Below are 18,688 nucleotides of genomic sequence, written 5' to 3'. Positions count from 1 at the left end.
TTTTTTTTTGCAAGCTCTGGTGGATTTCCCTTCTTCGGCTTTCCTCAGCTACCTCTACTTTCAAGTGCTAGCCCCAACCTATGTCATATATCTCCAATTTTCTTTGACTAGTCCCATTTAGGTGTCCTACTGTCATCTCAAGGAGCCCTGGTAGCACAGTGGTAAAAGCTCGGATACTAACCGAAAGGTCAATTGGTTTGAACCTACCAGCCACTCCAGGGGAGAGAGATGTGGCAGTCTGCTTCCATATATATTTCAGCCTTCGAAGCGCTATGGGGCAATTCTACTCTGTGCTGTAGGGTCACTATAAGTCAGAATGGACTCCATGGCAACGTGTTACTGTCATCTTAAATTTAACATGTCTAAAAACAATCTGATATTTACCACCCAAACTGGCTCTATTCCTCTTATTGCTAAGAGGAAAGATACTCTCCCCAACATACGTTAGAAGCTTCTTTAGTACTTCTGTCTTTCACATCATTTTCTAACCAGTTGTTAAATTCTCCTAATTTGTTCTTCCCAAATCCCCTTTGCAACTATCCCTTCTATTCAAGGTAAACATTGGATGGTATGTATTTGTACAGTTGTACTGATTAAAAAAAAAAAAAAAATTTTTTTTTTTACTGATGTTAAACTGTTGAAAAATTTCCTACTTACTGAGTCCCTTAAGTATTCACCATCACCTTACTACCCTTTCCTTTCTCCTGGGACCTCCCCTACAATCTTACTTAATCCAGCAACTGAGGGTTTACCCCTGGCCCTACTGCAGGACCCTTCAGAAGTCCTCATTCAACCCTCAGTTAGCTCTCTTGTAAACAGACAGTACCCATGCTGTAATAAAAACCAAACCAAAACTGTTGTCATCAAGTAGATTTCAACTCATTGGTATCTCTTGTGTTACAGAGTAGAACTTAGCTCTATAGAGTTTTCTAGGCTATAATTTCCATGCAGATGGCCAGGCCTTTCTTCTGTGGTGCCTCTGGGTAGGTTCAAACCCCAAACCTTTTTATTAGTAACCAAGAAAAAATTGTGCCACCTAGGGAACTTCTACCCATGCTGTATAGGATGTTAAATATGTTGGTTATCACTCTTGCTTTTATTCATTAGTTCAGGAAGCAAGCATGAATAAGCATTAATTCAATTATTCATTCAACAAGCATCTATTAAGTGCCTACTAAGTTCAAGACACTGAACTAGGCACTGGAGATACAGTGGGGATTTTCACGCCTTCATGGAGATTACATACTAGGGGAGGAGACAGTCATTGAACAAGAGAACAAGTAAGCAAGAAAGGAACTGACAAATTGTAACAAATGCCATGAAGGAAATACATGGCGACCTTCATTCATTCAAATAGATTTTGCATGCCTAACACCTGTTCTAGGAGCCCTGGGGCAGAGTGGTTAAGGGCTTGGCTGCTAACTGAAAGGTCAGTGGCTGGAACCCACCAGCTGCTCTGTGGGAGAAAGATGTGGCATTCTACTTCCGTAAACATTTATAACCTTGGAAACCCTGAGGGGCAGTCCTACTCTGTCCTATAGGGTCTCTATGAGTTGCAATCGACTCAATAGGAACAGGTTTGATTTGGTTTTTTTTAGCCCTCTTCTAAGTTCTGGTAATTTAGTGATACATAAAACAATAAAGATGCTCGTGGAGCCTCCATTCTTTCCGGCAGTTGATGAATTAAGAGAGTTAGGAGGAAGTAAATTTAGATGGATTGGTTAAAGAAGGACTCCACAAAAAGAGGCTATTTAAGCTAACAACTGAAAGATACAAAGATCTGGAGGAAGGACATTCCCAGCAGGGGAAGCAAATTCAAAGCAAATTCCTAGTGGAGGAACAGAAAGGAAACCAGCAAAGTTCTAGCACAGGGAGGAAAGTTTAATGAGGTAAGGTCAGAGATGTTGGAAAGCCACCCCAACTGCTGAGCCGAAAACTAAATTAGAGAAGGGAAAAAGTAGAAACAGGGAGACAAAGCTATTCAAAGTTATTTGAATCAGAAAATAGAATGACTTAGACAGGGTGATGGCAGGGTAGATGGATGGATGAAAAGATGGATTAGAGATGTTATTTTGGGGCTATAAATTATTTGATTTGCTGATAAATTAGATAGCAGAATTAGATATGGGAATTGAAGACAGGAGACAAGGGTGTTTCCTACATTTTTGGATTGAGCAACTGAAGCTTGCTGATGCCATTTAATGTGATGCTAAAGACTGGGGGCAATAGTAGATCTGGGGTGGGAGAGTCATTTGAACATGTTAGCACCATTTGAACGTATTAAATTTGAGATGCATATAGATATACATGTGGAAATTTCAAATAAGCAGTTGGGACTGTGGGTCTGTTTCTCAGAGAACAGACTGTTTCTGGAAACAAATTTAGGGAGTCATCGGCTTCCCTTGGAATTTAAAATATTTAGAAGAATTCTAGCTATCAGCTAGGAAGATAGGGTAGACAGAGAAGAAAAGAGAATCCAGAAGAAAGCTTAGTGTTACTCTGACACTTTGAGGTGAAGCCAGCAAAACAGACTAAGAACAAACAAGCAGGGACATAAGAAGAAAAACAGGAGAGACAATGTTACAGAGGCTATGGCGTATATATACATATATATATCTCAGAGAACGAAACCTGTTATCATCGAGTTGATCCCAGCTCACTGCAACTCTATAGGACAGAGTAGATCAAACCCATAGAGTTTTCAAGGAGTGGCTAGTGGATTCAAACTGCCAACCTTCTGATTAGCAGTCATAGCACTTAACCACTGCACCACCAGGGTTTCCATATGTGTGTGTGTGTATATATATATACATATAAAATCCTGGTGGTGTAGTGGTTAAGAGAGTTCTGCTGCTAACAAAAGCCAAAAGGTCAGCAGTTCGAATCCACTGGGCACTCCCTGGAAATCATATGGGGCAGTTCTACTCTGTCCTATAGTGTTGCTGTTAGTTGGAATCAACTCAATGGCAATGGGTTTTATATATATATATATATATAGGTTGAACATTTTCCCCTATCTTAATTCCCCTGTATCTTAATCCACATATTTCAGGTGGGACTGCTGCTTTACCAACTCATATAATCCTCCCTCTAGCTCTAGGTTGAGCATGGAACCAGGCTTGCTCAACTGAAGCCTTCCCATGACTTCTGCTTATTCTCAGGGGAGGAATATTTTTTTCCCAATTAAGACCACTAAAAGAAAGGGCAATTGATATAAATCTACAAATGCCAGTGGCCTTCTTTGTTACCACATGAGGTGAACCAGCCTAGCAATGAAGATAACACAGAGGAAATGTGAGCTGAGAGGTAGAGAAAAACAAATAGATTCCTGATAATATTGTTTGAACCTCTAGATCCTTTGATGCCTTAAGCTAGCATCATCTCTTGGGCTTCCTGGGTAGAAGAGTCTATAATTCCTTTTGTGTTTAAACAAGTTGGTTTGAATTGTGTTCCTATAACTTGCAGCCAGATACATAACTATTATAGAAACCAGGAGAGGAGCTGTTTCAAGAGGGGTGGAGTAACCAACTGTGATAAAAGCCATTGAAAAGCTGAGAAAGGCTAGGGCACAGGGTTAACTGAATTTGGCAGCATGGAGTCATTGGTGACTTTGATGAAAGGAATGTCATTGCAGTGGTAAGATTGGAAGCTAACTGGAGTGGGGAAAAGACTAAATTGGAGGTGGTTAGGTAGAGAAAGTGAAAGTGGGCAACTCATTTAAGACCTTTTTTTTCTAAAAGGTCCACTGCGGTTGAGTTGATTCTGATTCATAGCAACCCTACAGGACAGAGTAGAACTGTCTCATAAGGCCTCCAAGGAGAGGCTGGTGGATTCAAACTGCCAACCTTTTGGTTAGCAGCCATAGCTCTTAACCACTGTACCACCAGAGCTACTTATAGGGTCACTAAGAGTCGGAGTCGATTCGAAGGCAATGAGTTTTTTTGTTCGTTTGTAAAAGGAAGTAGGGTGGTTACTGAAAAGGACTATGGTGCCAATGGAGAAGCAAGGGAATATCTGTTATTTACCTCAGATCATTCACTCACCAAATATTTACTGAAGGATGACTACGTGTGAAGCTATTTTAGCCCCTGAAAATTTAAGAAAAGATCTATCATTACCATGCTGAGTTTCCCAACAAAGTAGGCATGATGATGGTAGGTTTTTTTTCAATGAAAATTAACATAGTATAAGGTAAATCCCTGTAGGTGACAAAAATGTGCTGATCATTGTTTTCTGCCTGGCTTTTAACATTTGAATTTCTGCAAAATCTTTCCCCCAAAATTGTTCAAATATGTTCGATACGCGTTTAGATGGACCCCTTCCTTCCAGGGAAAGAGGAGGATTTTGCTCACTCTGAGATGATGAACTTAATGAAGAAGTATTTCAAATCATTTCTTTTCAGAAGTAGACCACTGGGTCCTTCTTCCTAGTCTGGAAACTGAACTGAAGTCTGTCCGCCATGGGGGACCCTGCTGGCATTTGAATACCGGTGGCATAGTGTCCACCATCACAGCAACACATAAGCCCTCACAGTATGACAAACTGACAGTCATGTGGGGATGTAGCCAGTGAAAACTTTATGAGTAGCAGCAGAACATGGTCTGATATAGTGCTGGAAGATGAGCCCCCCAGATTGGAAGGCATTCAAAAGGCAACTGGGGAAGAGCCGCTCCTCAAAGTAGAATTGACATTAAGGACGTGGATGGAGTCAAGCTTTTCAGGACCTTCATTTGCTGACATGCCACAACTCAAAATGAGAAGAAACTGCTGCAAACATCCATTAATAATTGGAATGTGGAATGTACGAAGTATGAATCTAGGAAAATTGAGAATTGTCCAAAATGAAATGGAACACATAAAGATCTGTATCCTAGGCATTAGTGAGCTGAAATGGACTGGTATTGGCAATTTTGAACTGGACAATCATATGGGCTACTATGCCAGGAATGACAGAGTGAAGGCGAATGGCATTGCATTCATCGTCAAAAAGAACATTTTAAGATCTATCCTGAAGTACGGCGCTGTCAGTGATAGGATAATATCCATACACCTACAAGGAAGACCAGTTAATACGACTATTCAAATTTACACACCAATCATTAAGGCCAAAGATGAAGAAATTGAAGATTTTTACCAACTTCTGCAGTCTGAAATTGATCGAACAGGCAATCAGGATGCATTGATAATTACTGGTGATTGGTATGCAAAAGTTGGAAACAAAGAAGGATCGGTAGTTGGAAAATATGACCTTGGTGATAGAAACGATGCCAGAGATTACATGATAGAATTTTGCAAGATCAACGACTTCTTCACTGCAAATACATTTTTTCAACAATATAAACAGCAACCATACACGTGGACCTCATCAGATAGAATACGCAGAAATAAAATTGACTACATCTGTGGAAAGAGACGATGGAAAAACTCATTATCATCAGTCAGAACAAGGCCAGGGGCCGACTGCAGAACAGACCATTAATTGCTGATAAGCAAGTTCTATTTGAAGCTGAAGAAAATTAGAACAAGTCCATAAGTGCCAAAGTACCACCTTGACTATATCCCACCTGAATTTAGACTGTCTCAAGGACAGATTTGACACGCTGAACACTAATGAGCAAAGCCAGACAAGTTGTGGAATGACATCAAAGACATCATACATGAAGAAAGCAAGAAGTCATTAAAAAGGCAGGAAAGAAAGAAAAGGCCAAAGTGGATGTCAGAAGAGACTCTGAAACTTGCTCTTGAACATTGAGTAGCTAAAGCAAAAGGAAGAAATGATGAAGTAAAAGAACAGAAGATTTCAAAGGGTGGTTCGAGAAGACAAAGTATTATAATGATATGTGGAAACAGCCGGAGATAGAAAAGGAAAAAGGGAAGAACACACTTGGCATTTCTCAAGCTGAAAGCACTGAAGAAAAAATCCAAGCCTCAAGTTGCAATAGAGAAGGATTCTATGGGAAAAATATTAAACAAGGCAGGAAGCATGAAAAGAAGATGGAAAGAATGTACCGAGTCATTATACAAAAAATAATTGGTCAATGTTCAATCATTTCATAAGACAGCACATGATCAGGAATCGATGGTACTGAAGGAGGAAGTCAAAGCTGCACTGAAGTCACCGGTGAAATAAAAAGCTCAAGGGATTGATGGAATATCAACTGAGAAGCTTCAACAAATGGATGCAGCGATGGGAGTGCCTACTCGTCCATGCCAAGAAATTTGGAATACAGCTACCTGGACAACTGACTGGAAGAGATCCATATTTATGCCTAGTCCCAAGAAAGGTGATCTAACTAAATGCAGAAATTGTCGAACAATCATTAATATCACACACGTAAAATTTTGCTGAAGATCATTCAAAAGCAGCTGCAACTGTGTATCGACAGGGAACTGCTAGAAATTCAAGCCAGATTCAAACGAGAACATAAAACTGGGATATATTGCTCATGTCAGATGGATTCTGGCTGAAAGCAGAGAATACCAGAGAGATGCTTACTCTATTTCATTGACTATGTAAAGGCATTCAACTTTCTGGATCATAACACATTATGGATAACATTGCAAAGAATGGGAATTCCAGAACATTTTAATTGTGCTCATGAGGAAATTGTACACAGACCAAGAGGTAGTCTTTTGAACAGAACAAGAGGATACTACATGGTTTAAAGTCAGGAAAGATGTGCATCAGGGCTGTATCCTTACTTTCACCATACCTATTCAATCTGAGGAAACCCTGGTGGTGTAGTGGTTAAGAGCTACAGCTGGTAACCAAAAGGTCGGCAGCTCGAATCCCTCAGCCACTCCTTGGAAACCCTATGGGGCAGTTCAACTCTGTCATATAGGGTCGCTATGCGTCAGAAGAGACTCCGTAGCAATGGATTTTTTAAAATTTTTATTTTATATTCAATCTGTATGGTGAGGCAATAATCTGAGAAGCTGGACTCTTTGAAAAAGAATGGGCATCAAAATTGGAGGAAGATGCATTAACTTGGGTTATGCAGATGACACGACTTTGCTTGCTGAAAGTGAAGAGGACTTGAAGCACTTACTGATGTGAACATCAAAGACCACAGCCTTCAGTATGGGCTACACCTCAACATAAAGACAACAAAAACTCTCACACCTATATCAATAAGCAACATCGTGATAAATGGAGAAAAGATTCAAGTTGTCAAGGATTTAATTTTACTAGGATCCACAATCAACTCCCGTGGAAGCAGCAGTCAAGAGATCAAAAGATGCATTGCATTGGGCAAACCTGCTGCACAAGACCTCTTTAAAGTGTTGAAAAGCAAAGATGTCACCTTGAAGACCAAGGTACGCCTGACCCAAGCCATGGTGTTTCAATTGTCTTTTAAGCATGCGAAAGCTGGACAGTGAATAAGGAAGACCAGAGAAGAATTGACGTCTTTGAATTGTTATTGTTGTTGTTTTCAGGTGCCATCATGAAACAACATCATGTTATTGTTGTTGTTTTCAGGTGCCATCAAGTCAGTTCTGATTCGTAGAGACCCTATGTACAAAAGAACGAAACAGTGCCTGGTCCTGCACCATCTTCACAAGCATTGCTATGCTTGAGCTCATTGTTACAGGAGCACTGTGTCAGTTCATCTCATTGAGGGTCTTCCTCTTTTTCAATGACCCTCTGCTTTGGCAAACATGACATCCTTCTCCAGGGACTGATCCCTCCTGATATCAAAGAATGTGAGATGAAGTCTCACCATCCTTGCTTTTAAGGAGCCTTCTGGTTGTACTTCCTCCATGAAGGAGCACTGTGTCAATCCATCTTGTTGAGGGTCTTCCTCTTTTTCACTGACCATCTACTATGCATGCTGTCCTTCTCCAGGGACTGATCCCTCCTGAAAACATACCCAAAGTATGTGAGATGAAGTCTCACCATCTTTGCTTTGAAGGAGCATTCTGGCTGTATTTCTCCCAAGACAGATTTGTTCGTTCTTCTGGCAGTCCATGGTATCTTCAGTATTCTTCACCAACAGCGTAACTCAGGGCATCGATCCTTTAATCTTCCTTATTCATTGTCCAGCATTCACATGTATATGAAGTGATTGAAAACACTATTGCTTGGATCAGGTGCACCTTAGTCCTTAAAGTGACATCTTTGCTTTTTAACACTTTAAAGAGGTCTTTTGTAGCAGATTTGCCCAATGCAATGCATCATTTGATTTCTTCACTGCTGCTTCCATGGGCGTCGATTGTGGACCCAAGTAAAATGAAATCCTTGACAATTTCAGTCTTTTCTCTGTTTATCATGATGTTGCTTATTGGTTCAGTCGCAAGGATTTTTGTTTTCTTTATGTTGAGGTGTAATCCATACAAAAGGCTGTGGTCTTTGATATTTGTCAGTAAGTGCTTCAAGTCCTCTTTACTTCCAGCAAGCAAAGTTGTGACATCTTCCTAACACATATTGAATGTTCTGCAACAAAATTTTACTTGTGTGAAAAAGTATTAATGATACTGTTCAATAATTTCCACATTCTGTTTGATAACTTTTCTTTGGAATGGGTACAAATACGATCTCTTCCAGTGGGTTGGTCAGGCAGCTGTCTTCCAAATTTCTTGGCAGAGATGGGTGAGTACTCCCAGTGCTGCAAACATTTGTTGAAACATTTCAATTGGTATTTCGTCAGTTCCTGGAACCTTGTTTTTCACCAATGCCTTCAAGTGAAGCTTGAACTTCTTCCTTTAGTACCATTGGTTCTTGATCATATGCTACCTCCTGAAATAGTTGAAAATCAACCAATTACTTTTGGTATGGTGACTTTGTGTATTCCTTTTGAAGCAGAAAGCATCAAAAGAAGATAGAAAGAATATAGAGTCACTGTTCCAAAAAGAATTTGTTATTGTTGTTAGGTGTCATCAAGTCAGTTTCGACTCATAGAGACCCTATGTACAACAGAATGAAACTCTGCCTGGTGCTGTGCCATCCTCTCAATCATTGCTATAGTTGAGCCCATTGTTGCAGCCACTTTGTCAATCCATCTCATTGAGGGTCTTCCTTCCTCTTTTTGCTGACCCTCCACTAAGCATGATGTCCTTCTCCAGGGACTGGTCCCCCCGATAACATGCCCAAAGTAAGGGAGACAAAGTCTCTCTACCCTCACTTCTAAGGAGCATTCTGGCTATACTTCCAAGACAGGTTTTTGTTCGTTCTTCTGGCAGCCCATGGTATATTCAATATTCTTTGCTAAGGTAGTGAGACTAAAAAAAAGAAAATACAGACCTTGCTATCTAAGAACTCAATATCTAGTATGGAGACAAATATTAACAATTTAAAAAATATGATAACCATGACAGAAGTAAATACGGGACCCTGTGGGAAATCTTAGGACGAGTGCTCACATCAGATTGGAGAGTCAGTGAATATTTCCAAAAGGGCATGGAGCTAAAATTGATTCTGGAATTGTCAGTAGGACTTGAAAGCACAGTTGACTTCCTTTACTGAGCAGCTTATTTGTTTCCCATAGGCTGACCCAGCCTGTTCGCATGAAAAGCTCTTCACTACACACAGTAAGTGCTCAATAAATGCTGGTTTAGCTATGATTCTCAGTAGGCTTTTACCTCCATGTAGATATCCACAAGTAGTAAATTAACATTGATTAAGAAGAGGTAGGCAATTACTAGGGTAAAAAGAGCACAGCTTTGGAATTTTGCAGATCAAACTTGAAATTCACCTCAGCTACTCACTGTGTGACCTTGGAAACTCACTCTGAGCTTCAGGTTCCTTGTCTATATAAAAAGAACAGAGGAGACTGGCCTAGCTGATCGCTGGATGAGTTCCAAAATTTGGCTGTTTGCAGAGCCAGTGGGCTGGTGACCACTTGTGGCTTCTCCTTGCATAAATTGAAATGCATTGCTATTTTCTGGCAGGATATACAAAGAAGAGGTTTTTTGTTTGTTTATTTATTTTGGTTTGAGCACTGTTACTTGAGAGCAAGGAAGGAGCTGAAAGCTAGTGTCCCCTTGAACTGGTAGGAAGTCCTCATAGAGAAGTGCTGGAGTGATCTTTTATGGGACTCTGGGTATAGGCAGTACTCCGTTAGGACCCAAGGTCAAAGCCCATACAGCACTGGGGAGAGGGCTAGTCTTTTCCACTTTTGCCAGCAACACAACACTGATATTTTGTTTCCATTAAATTCCTATCTATCAGTCAGCTTTGCTGTGGTAACGACCCCCAAATCTCAGTGGTTCATAAAAGCAAACATTTGTTTCTTGCTCAGGTCACGTGTTGGCATTTGTGAGTCAGCTGCAGTTTCTATGGCTCTTCGGCTGTGCTTGACTTAGCCGTATATGTCTTCTTATCCCAGGCACTTCATAGGACATGTCATTTTCATAACAGTGAGAGAAGAACAAGGGAGTTGGAAGCAAGTGGTACCTTCTAAAGCTTCTGCTCAGATGTAGCCAACTGCGTATCTGCTCACAGGTCATTAACCAAAGTAAATCTCATGGCTAAGCTTGATATCAAGGGAACAAGGAAATATATAACTCCTGCATGGAGGACTGGAAATCACATGGCAACGGGCCGAGATACATAATCTTCTTTCAGGGAAAGAGGAGGTAGATATTGCCAACAATAATACAACCTATCAGGTGCTACTGTTCGCAGCTCGTTTGAAAAACCCTAGCCCTCATCCACATAGGTAAAGTGAAGACTTTATACTGGTTTATCTGGATCTATCATGTTGCTATATTTTCCTAAATTGCTGCTATCATTGGCACCGGTGATTCACTTCACTTTCACTGTCATTCAGAGCTATGTAAGCTGTTGAGGTTTTAATAGAAGTTGAAATATACAGTCAATATGCAAAGTAATCATCTTCAGAACTGATGACACATTTACAGGGAGGTTCAAACATAGGCACAGCTGTGGCAGGAGAAATTTTATGCCAAGGCATGAGTCAATATAAGTCAGGCTGGCAGCATATGTTTATATGAGAGTGGCTTACATTGTCTTGAAATTTGGTATGTAACACATTTGGGCGTACTATTTTAAAATTAGATTTTAGAAGAGTTGAAGAAAACACTGAATTAGATTTTTAGAGCTTGATGCCACTACATATTGTAATGATATAACTAAGATCCCCTGATCTGATTAAATGTTCACCATGAGAACTTCTCATTTATTCATTCATTCATCCATATAGTTGTCAAACATTTATTAAACACCAACTATGTATAGGGTCGCTATGAGTCGGAATCGACTCGATGGCAATGGGTTTCTTTTATGTACTATCTTTGGCATTGCAGAGGCAAAGATGAATAGTCATGTCCCAGCGTGGAACAGCTCACAGTCTAGCAAGGGATACAGACGTGTAAAAAAATAATTACAATACATAAGACTCGTGCAAAGGTGAGAAAGGCAGCCTAGTGCAATGGAAAAAGAATGAGTTCTCTAGAGCCAGACAGATCTGCACTCAAATCTCAACAACTGCCAGGTGTATAACCTCAGGCAATTGACAAAAACTCCCTGTGTACCCTATTTGTTATCAGTAATATAAAGATTATCATGCCTACCTTATTGGTTTTTATGAGGATTAAAAATAACATCAACAAGGCAATGAGTAGAGTTTCAGAACAGAAGAAATACTCAGTAGAGGTGATGCTATTTATAAGGTTTTCATTGGCCAGTTTTTTCACGAGTAGATCACCAGGTCCTTCTTTCCAGTCTGTCTTAGTCTGGAAGCTTCACTGAAATCGGTTCACCATAGGTGACCCTGCTGGTATTTGAAATACCATAGTTTCCAGCATCACAGCAATACACAAGCAACCACAATATGACAAACTGACAGATGAGTGGTGGACTAAGCTGCGCCTGACCCAAGCCATGGTGTTTTCACATGCATGCAAAAGCTGGACAATGAATAAGGAAGACCAAAGAAGAATTGACACCTTTGAATTATGGCGTTGGTGAAGAATACTGAATATATCATGGACTGCCAGAAGAATGAACAAATATGTCTTGGAAGAAGTACAACCAGAATGCTCCTTAGAAGCAACGATAGTGAGACTTCGCCTTGTGTACTTTGGACATATTATCAGGAGGGACGAGTCACTGGAGAAGGACATCAAGCTTGGTTAAGTAGATGGTCAGCAAAAGAGAGGAAGAGGCTCAGTAAGATGGATCGATGTAGTGGCTGCAACAATGGGCTTAAACACAGAAAAGATGGTAAGGATGGCACGGGACGGGGCAGTGTTTTGTTCTGTTGTACATAGGTTCTCTACGGGTTGGAATCAACTTGATGGCACCCAACAACGACAACAGAGTTGATGCTGTTTATTATATTATGATTTTTATTGGAAGAGTTATAATGACTCACAGTTTGGAGTGAGGAGATACATCTGGGACTTTTTTTTCTTTTTCCAAAGAGATAACAGTTGAGGGGAAAATGTTTTCAAGGAAAAGGGAATGGTATACACGAAAGGATAAAGATATGTGAATTTGGGTGTCCACAGACACAGAACCCTTAGAGGTGGAGAGAAATTGGCCAGATGTATGAGTGCTGGGTACAGTCAGATTGTGACTTGCATATCTGTCATGGTAAAGAATCTGAACTTTGGAACTCTTTCTTTATAATTATAGCTTTTGAGCTCTCTTCCACTCCTGTCTCCACTTCACCTTGCCACTGATATTTTGTGACAACTAACTCCAAAAGTCTTTTACTGTGGCTCATTTGGAGATTAAATGTTATTGTTTTTCCTGGCCCCCTAGTCCCTCTCTATAGCCCTACCCACTCTCCAACTTCTCTCTTGGTTCTTCCCTCCCCTCTGTCCTCAAAGTTTATGTTACCTCTCACCAGCAGCCTGGCTTGTGAGAGATTCCTTGTGACTTCTCTGCTTGGTCCTAAGGTTTCTATTTCCAGAAGCTAGTTAAGGACCTTTTTAATGAGCTCATCCTCAAGACCAATTAATTTTATTTTGGAAATAAAGACTTCCTTTGAAAATGCTTTACACAATATTTTCTTGTTTTTCCTTTTTGAATCATTTGACGTTCTTTTCCCTTCTACCATCTCCTTTATCACATCCTATTTTAAAATTTTTCTATTTTTGAACTTTTTTTCTCTTCAGCAAAGCATTCCATCCCTCCAGTCCTTCCACATGGGCAGATGGCATCTAAAGCTTGCCCTTCCATTATCATTTCTTGTCTTTAATTCTGAAATACACAAAAACCCATCAACTGTAAAACAAGCATTGTTCGAGCTTTGTCCCCCTTCTGCCACTGGAAGACAGAAGAGAAACCCTTTAAAGTTCCCACTGTTGTTTCAGGGAAACACAAGAATTGTTTACACTTAAAAATCTACATCCTGCCTCTGGGATCTACACACATTTAATATGCAATTAATTCCATATTTGCGGGTCTATTTCTGGACTGTGTATATGTTCTCTTGATCTATATGTCTCTTCTTTTGTCTATACTAGATTGTCTTTGCCACCATGCATCTGTCAGTTTGTTGTACTTTGGTCGATTGCATGCTGCTGTGATGCTGAAAGCAGAGTCACCTATGGTGGACAGGTTTCAACAGAGCTTCCAGACTAAGACTAGGAAGAAGGGCCTGGCAGTCTACTTTTGAAAAAAATGGTATATTGCATTGGGCAAATCGGCTGCAAAAGACCTCTTTAAAATGTTGAAAAACAAAGATGTCGCTCTGAGGACTAAGGTGTGCCTGACCCAAGCTATGGTATTTTCAGTTGCCTCATATGCACGCAAAAGCTGGGCAATGAGCGAGGAGGACCGAAGAAGAATTGGAGCATTTAAATTATAGTGTTGGTGAAGAATACTGAATATACATACCACGGACTGCCCGAAGAATGAACAAGTCTGCCTTGGGAGAAGTACAGCCAGAGTGGTTGTTGGAAGCAAGGGTGGCAAGTGTTCTTCTCACGTACTTTAGATATGTTATCAGGAGCAATCAGTCACTGGAGAAGGCTTGAACATAGCAATGATGGCGCAGGACCAGTCACTGTTTCATTCTGTTGTACATAGGGTCGCTGTGAGTCAGAACCGACTTGATGACACCTAACAACAACAACAGCAACAGATTGTCTTGATTACTGTAGCTTTATAGTAAATCTTGAAATGAGGTAAAATTTGAAACTTTGTTCTGTTTCCCAAATTAATTCAGCTATTCTAGATGCTTTGCATTTCCATATAAATTTTAGAGTTAACTTGTCAATTATTTTTTTGAAAAATTGTTATGTACTATCGTCAAATCTCTCCAAGTAACTTTCTGCTGATAAGTTTTTTGTCACATTTCCTTGCAGTAGAAATATCCTCTAAGCTTCAGCCTTACTATATTTGATGAAAATATCGTACTTCTAAATACCATATCATTTCAGATTTTTTGGGTGGCATACATGTTCATAAATCTGACAATGTCCCATCCTTGATTTCACCCAAATTGACCTACTCATATATTGTATATCTCTCAAAAAGTTAAATATAGATCCAGAAATGTAAAAATTCAGATTTAATGTGATATCTTCCTTTTGCTTTATTTTGTCCCTTAATTATGAGGTAGGTTTGGATTTAGCACATTACTCTTTAGACCCATAACCAATTTAAAAATTCAGGTGTTTTTTTCTAATTACTTAAGTAAGTTGAATAAAACGTGATATTTAAAGTAACTTTTAAGATGCTAACAACTGTGTTAAATCAAAATAATTTAACAGATTTGTCATGAAGGCAAAGGCGAACTCTGAGCATTAAGTTCATTTTACGGGCAAACACTGCTACTTTTATCAATTCTGACTAGATTTTTTAGGTTGCATGTCCTTCCATATAAGTTCATAGAGAGTGTGTGTGAACACCCTAAAGAGACTCTTGTGTTGAAATCTACTTATATTTATTATTGCTTCTTGTTTGAAGGGCTCAATTCATTTTTTAAAACCCTATGAACTTATTTGTGGTAGTGAGGTGGGTCTGATTGACAGGAGCAATTTTGTAAAGTGGAAATTAGGACAAAGATGTTTTTCTTTGGTGACAAGATTCTAGTGAGTACGAGAATGACAGATATTTGGATCTTTAGGGACTAATAGAAAAGCTGAAAGATATTATTATCACAGAATGGGTTTTGTGTCATTTTTGGTTCTCACTACAAAGGAAGATGTGAGAATGTGGTTTGCTAACTTTAGTACTTTATAGCCTCAGTCTATGCTTTAAACCCCAGAGAGGTTTTTGATACTTATTTCACAGACTCTGAAGCCTGAGTGATTGCTAGATGAAAAACTGACCTTTAATTTCTTTGCTCCATTATACCAAATTCTCTGGAAAAAGCCACTGACACATACTGTGATAAGTCACTGAATCCGAACACTATTTAAATTGTTGATGAGTGTGCTAATTTTATAAAATCGATTTTAAGTCTTGGCAATCTTTGACACATATATATATATAATATATATATACAAAACAAACCAAACCTGCTGCCGCTGAGTCAATTCTGACTCATAGTGACCCTATAGGACAGAGTAGAACTGCCCCACAGAGCTTCCAAAGAGCACCTGGTGGATTTGAACTGCTGACCTTTGGGTTAGCAGCCGTAGTACTTAACTACTATGTCACCAGGGTTTCCATAAATATCTATATATATATATATTTTAACTCACTTTTTCCAAAAATTAACCTGCTTTAAAATTATTGACAGCTATATCTCAATGATATTTAAGTGGTCTGAGTGATTTTTTTAAAAAAAGGTATAGTTTTTTTTTTTTTTTAACCAACACATCAACATCTCTCCTAGAAACAGTGGTGGGACCATACTACGTGTTTTAGATCAGGAACACATAAAACAACCCTTCCCATAAAAATTGCGTGCTATTCAGTACACATTTGAAGTAAGTCTTGACTGGGCTTATTTTCCTTTGAAGGGTAGATCCCAGGCAAAATAATAAAGTTTACATTCTATTTTCAAAGTCTAGAGTCTAGATCAGTGGTGAGCAACTCAAGACCCACCTCACAAATGATGATTGCAGGGGTTCAAACCCATGTTGAGAATTTACGTTTCTCACAAGTTCCCAGGAGGTTCTACATAAGAATCACCTGGGGATCTTGTTAAAATTTAGATTCTGATTCAGTATATCTAGGGTGGAAATGCAAATTCTCAGCAGGACACTTGTGAAAAATGTAAATTCTCAGCAGAGATTCAAACCGGAATGAACTGGTTAAAAGCTATGGATAATTGCAAACTTTTATTGCGCAGAAGGCATTGTGATTAAGAATAACCCTTTAAAACCTGTTGCTGTTGAATTGATTCTTATTCATAGAGGCCATATTAAAACAAAACAAGCCTGTTGCTGTTGAGTTGGGTGACACTATAGGACAGGGTAGAACGCCCCACAGAGTTTCCAGAGAGAGCCTGGTGGATTTAAACTGCCAACCTCTTGGTTAGCAGCCTTAGCGCTTAACCACTAAGCCGCCAGGGTTTCCATTGGACAGAGGAGAGCTGCCCTATAGAGTTTCCAGGAGTGCTTGGTGGATTCGAATGGCCAACCTTTTGGTTAGCAGCCACAGCACTTAACCACTACACACCAGGGTTTCCATGATTAAGAACAGCGTAATAAAATTCCCAGAAGTCGATTTTAAGGTTATTTCTCAGAGGATGTAGGTGCAAGGCAAGCTGTATGATAAAAAAAAAAAAAAGATAGCGGTAAGTAAACCATGAAAACACGTAAGAAGGGCATCTAACTCAATCTTAGCCAATCAGGAAAGGATTCCTGTGGAAAATCACACGTGAAGTGGAATTTTAGGATAAGTAGGAGTGAGCCAGGCAACAAGAGGCTGGGGTGTTTGTGCGTGAATGTGTTTGTGAGTGCGTTATGTGTGTGCGTGCGTGTGTGTGTGTAGAAGGCTTTCCTGAAACTGAAAGTAATTCAGTCTGCTGGAACATGAACTGGCTTGGGGTGGTGTGTTTTTTGTGGATAGGATTGGGGTTAGAAATTGCAAAGCTGAGTCAGGAGTTGGGTAATAAAGTTCCTTTTATTATGCCAAGGAATTTGGACTTTCTTTGGAAACAAAAGTGAGAGGTTTTAAGCCTGGCAGGGAGGAAGGGTGGGGAAAAAGGTGGACAATGCTATCAGACAGGAGTTTTAAAACAATCACTGTCCAGCTGTAAAGAGGAAGCTGGATGACAGCCGGTTTGGTTTTGGTTTGGAACTACTGACCTTTCGGTTAGCAGTCCAGTGCTTTAACCACGGTGCCACCAGGGCTCCTTATAGGTTGTATAGGAACTAAAATTATGTTTCATTTCAAAAATGATTTCAGATTTTGGTAATAAAATATAATTCTGAATGTTTATACCTATTCCTTCCAGAATACATGCTACCGAACGGGGAATTAGCAAACGGTGATATAAAAAAACCGAACCAAACCTGTTGCCGTTAAGTCGATGCTGACTCATAGTGACCCTATAGGACAGACTAGAACTGCCCCATATGGTTTCCAAGAAGCGGTTGGTGGATTGGAGCTGCCGAGCTTTTGGTTAGCAGCCAAGTTCTTAACCACAGTGCCACCAGGGCTCCAAGAGTGATATGTAACTGGATTAAATGTAAATGTATTTAAGGAGAGCTTTTTTCCCTCCATATATGTTTTCTTAGAATTAAAAGGCTCTACAGGTATGCATTGCTTACCGCCTGCCTGCTCCGGCAATGTCCCACTGCATATATACACGAGGTCCCATCCGTGGTTCCATAAGATTATCACGATTGGAGAACGGGCTATCAGAAGTACCTTGCTAAGTAGGGAGATCCGATCTGTTTCTCACTAGCTCTCTGTCCTGCATCAGCCCTGGCCCTGGGGCAGATGGCAGAGGGGGCCCAGAGCCCATCCACAGCTTCCTGTCCTACCTCACTTGCCTCAGGCAAGGACTGCGAAGACGCTGCCAGAGCCACCGAGGGGCATTCCCCACTGAGGCCGCTGCTCCACTTGGCTTGGGCGCATCACGCATGACGCCAGTCTCAAGGCCATGGCTTCTCTGGAGGTGGTGGCTACCAAGGGGTCCGGGCTGGGACCTGTGGGGCTGTAAGAGTTTAAAGTCCATTAGGGGAAACTGGGAAGGCAGGCAGGCAGGGAGGTAGGAAGCAGCCGGCCGGTAGGGCCAGGAGGTGGCTGGCTGGACCGCTGTGTGCCCTAGCCAGAGGGTGGAGGTGAAGCAGGGCTCTTGGAGACCAGGGCTATGGGCAGCGGCAGCGCACCCTCAGCACATCTCTCCTGTGCATAATATGGTGTTCACACAATGTCCAAATCACAGAACGTCTTATTTCACAGAACATACCGTGGATGCTCAGTGATGCACGCTTGTATTGAAAATATTGGCTGGCACTCTAGAATTTTAGAGCTGTGTCATCTGGAACTGCTTTAGATTAAAATACTTTATGTTGAGGCTAGGCTGTTCCTCTCACTTATGGAGTAACAGAGCTCTGATAAATACTATTTCTCAAAAAAAAAATGGGGTTATTGCATATGAAGCACTGAGTTTCAGTTTACAATAACAGAAAAATCACATTGATTAAGGGTAGGATTGTACAGCCAATTAATGTAATTACCATCAATAAGTTGTACACCTGTAAAAAGTTGAATTAGCAAATGTGTGATAGATGTATTGGCAAAAACAACAAAAAGACCAGATGCTGAGGCTGCTTATGTACAACCATTTGGAGGTTTAGGGTCATGGTTTCA

At 40.3% G+C, this 18,688-nt stretch overlaps 1 pseudogene; it reads right to left on the bottom strand.

Annotated features, from left to right (window-relative positions):
- Positions 1-17,957, bottom strand: part of LOC126076468 (ubiquitin-60S ribosomal protein L40-like) — a 44,969-nt pseudogene extending 27,012 nt beyond the window's left edge.
- Between the last annotated feature and the right edge of the window lie 731 nt (positions 17,958-18,688).

The sequence above is a fragment of the Elephas maximus genome, chromosome 4 (genome assembly GCF_024166365.1).
Source record: "Elephas maximus indicus isolate mEleMax1 chromosome 4, mEleMax1 primary haplotype, whole genome shotgun sequence".
Classification (NCBI taxonomy): domain Eukaryota; kingdom Metazoa; phylum Chordata; class Mammalia; order Proboscidea; family Elephantidae; genus Elephas; species Elephas maximus.
Note: the sequence above shows the minus strand (reverse complement) of the source record. Positions and strands in the feature narration are given on the sequence as shown.